Source organism: Austrofundulus limnaeus, unplaced genomic scaffold (assembly GCF_001266775.1).
Source record: "Austrofundulus limnaeus strain Quisiro unplaced genomic scaffold, Austrofundulus_limnaeus-1.0 Scaffold32, whole genome shotgun sequence".
In the NCBI taxonomy this organism is placed as follows: Eukaryota; Metazoa; Chordata; class Actinopteri; order Cyprinodontiformes; family Rivulidae; genus Austrofundulus; species Austrofundulus limnaeus.
The window spans coordinates 1,895,140-1,898,677 of NW_013952434.1; positions in this window are offsets into that span (position 1 = coordinate 1,895,140).

The following is a 3,538-nucleotide window of genomic DNA, read 5'->3' on the forward strand; positions in this document are numbered from 1 at the left end:
CCCTTTCTTCATGTGTTCAATCCTTTTTCCCTGTGCCATTCCACATTATTACAAATAACTTAATTTCTGAACATTTGTGGTTTGATTTCTTTGTATGTATGGATCACTTGGGTTGTTACCAACATCTGGTGAAAATTTCATGTCATTAGCACCTCTAGCAATATATTTACTGAGAAAAATTTTGACGTGTTCAATACTTATTTTACCCACTGTATATTTATCTGCCATATAAAAGATCAGACAGCCAGTGATAATATGTTTACCTTGGCTGTGTATGCAACTCACAGCTGTGCGCCAGTTTAGAGCAGCATTTAAATCTCCTCTCCACAGAGGTAAACTGTTTGTTTTGGGAGGAGAAAAACGCGTTTCTGTTGCTGCCATTACTGTACTTCTTCTGTCTCGCTCCCTATTCCTTTCATTTCCTTTCATGGTTAGAGCAAATTGGCCTTCCCAGAGTCATCTTTGCAACACGGGAACCCAAACAAGCTTGTATAATGCATTGGCCACCGCTGGCAGCGTAGCCAGCTTGAGTGGCTAAAAAGAGAAAAAGGCTGGCTGTTGTCTCTTCTGTTCAGCTTCTATACTGGCATTATTTTTTTACAAGCAAGCAGTCTCATTACAGAACCATATGCTTGGTAACGATGAAAGCTGTGGGTGCATCCCTTATATGAGCTGGGATGCTTAAATTATTAAATACACCACCGGGGCTTGATTCAGATGTGGCAGCCAGCCCAGTTCTCTCCTCCATGCACGCACACACACACACACGCAGACACGAATAAAGGGATGGGGAGAAACTTTCCTGTGCATTTAGTGTAATGAACAATGCTTTAAATGAGATTGGCTAATTACCCAATTTCAGGATAATTAATATGATCCTAATTAGCATATGTAAATGGGACGTTGCATAATTGAGAATCCCTGTTTTGAATTAGACCGCTCTAAAGTGAACCCGCACGTGAAAAGGTACAAAGCAGCTATTAGGAGTTTGATGCCGCCATCATTCAAGTCGCGCTGATGAAACGCTCAGCCTCGCGCAGATGTTAAGAAACATTACGGAACGTTGTTGATTATTGTTAATACGTTTGTGGGACATCGCTAATTAGAAGTCATTACCTACTTATCACTTTTGTGCCACTACTTAAGCAGGAATGAAAACAATCTCGGAGCTGGGGTTGCTGTGGAGTAACGAGTTGGTGTGCACGTTCAGCATCCAGCCGTCCTTGGAGCTTTGTCAGCAAGAAGTGTTYCTGCAGCCAAGATGCTTTCAATGAGATGGTATAGTAATAATTATAGGGGWGAAAAAATGCATATTTTGCTGTGTGTCTCGCAAATCAATTAATGCAAATGCTGCAGTTAAAAACATAAATCCTTCTCAGTGCTGCACCTGTGTAATACGCTGATAAACAGACATATTATATAAGTTTAATTGAAGGGACAGTTTTTGTCTTTTGAACTGAGGGTTCTGAGGAGAGAAGGTCACTTCCCTGCCTTTTTTCCTTTTTTTTGTGTGTGGAGTTTGCATGTTCTTTCTAGGAACTCTGGTTTCCTCTCAGACTAAAAACATGCATTTTAGGATAACTTGAAATTGCCCCAATAGGTATGACAAGAGTGTGTTTCTCTCATTTGTTTCTGTCCACTTGTTTTAGTCATTAAATGTGTTTTGTTGAGCACTTGGAGTCTCTAAGAACAAAAAAATTGAATGTATTCTCTCCTAGTGATGTGTAGACATCTTCATATCCTGTTTATATCGTGTATTTTTTTCAGTCTGTTCAGTTCTCTATATCTTTTATGACATTTTCCGAACTATTACATCACAGTATTTGATGCAGCAGAATTTCTAAATAAGGTCTGGACTTACCAGCTACAATTTGGTCATCTTCATTCTCTTCTCACTCCAACATGTAAGGCTGGATGAACAAGTCTTCCTTTGTTGACATCTTTTACATAATTTATAAATAAAATGTTTCTGTGCAGCTACATAGTCATAAACCCCTCTATCAAACTAGAATGAACCACTCCGGGAATTGGAGTGGGGTGGGGTGTGCAGGGTCTCATTTGGATTTAAAGAGACAGAGTCAAAACGAGTTGATCTGAGACACACCTCAGAAATGGGGTGAAAGGGGGGCTTGTGGAGTTATGATAAGGAGGAATTCAGAACAAAGCGTTGCAGTTCCACTTTATATACACCCCAACTGAATGATTTAAATCTGAAAAAGAAGGATTTAAAAGCAGGATATGTCCCCCTTTAAGCCCCTTCTCCGTGGGTGTGTTTTTAGGCAGTTCTCATTGATTTAAAGTCGGCCAAATGTATCTCCATTGCTGGTCCCAACTGTGTTTTTGGATCCATCTCAGTGGTACTTCCAAGCAGGACAAGCTAAGTATTGTGCACAAAATGATTTTGATGTTAGCAGACTGCTTGCAGTCAGTTGACTGAGCCAAGGTGGAACTTGAAAACTCAAAGTTTTTCATCTGTTTTAGGAGTCAAGCACACACAGCTTAATGGAGCAGTCAGAAATTTCAGAAGACACATTTAAAAAATAAGTCAGACAACCAGACAATGAAACCACAACAAACTGAAGCCACCCGCTGAAGATCCGCCCACAGCCACGCCCACAAAGAGAGGGACACACCTACACTTGAGTAGAACCGCATAGACATAAAAAGATTAGAGTGAGACTTGACATTAAAGAATGGGCTACAAAAACTGTTAGAGATAGGCACCAGTTCACTGCAACCCTGCATGGAAAAGTAGTTCTGACCTAACTAAGAGCTAACAGCTAACCTGAACAGGGCGTAGACCAAAGTGGATTGTCAAATGAAGGCAGGAAGATGTGAATGAGAAGAATCTGTTCATCATAAAGTAACAACACAGAGTAGGAAGAACGAGAGCAAATGCATTCAAAAAACGACTTGAGGTGACAGGCACCCATTTTTCACATACCTTGTTATAGTGTTACTTCTATTTGGAGTATTATATTTGAAAATCAATATAGATATTTCATCTTGTTGTAAAAAAAAACGGCCAAACACTGAAGCAATCCAGCCTCACAACAATTTGGACCTGATGCCGCAGCAACAGCATGGGTTGTCTGACCCCTCAGTGGTGGAATGACATGTTGTCCTCAGCCTGCGATAATATTGATCTGGTAGCAAGTGGCAGTTGACTGAGCAGGCTGTGGGGGCAGCAGTAAAGGGAGGGCCAGAGGGCATGAGGGGGCAGCTAAGCACCTGGATCACCCAGCTGGTAGAGAGGCTCCTCAGGCATACAGAGGAGGCTGGCTGACACCCACACTGGGACCCCACACATGCACTAATAGACAGATAATCCACATCGTAGATTTTTCTTCTGTCTTTATCTAGCTCTTCAGTCACTCACACACTCCAGGCCCTGTCCAGACTTGTGGCATCAGTGCAATCAGGACTCAGGCCTTCATGTTGGATCCAATCAGCAGCATTGTCACTCAACGGTACACACGCAAACACACACACACACACACACACACACACACACACACACACACACACACACACACAC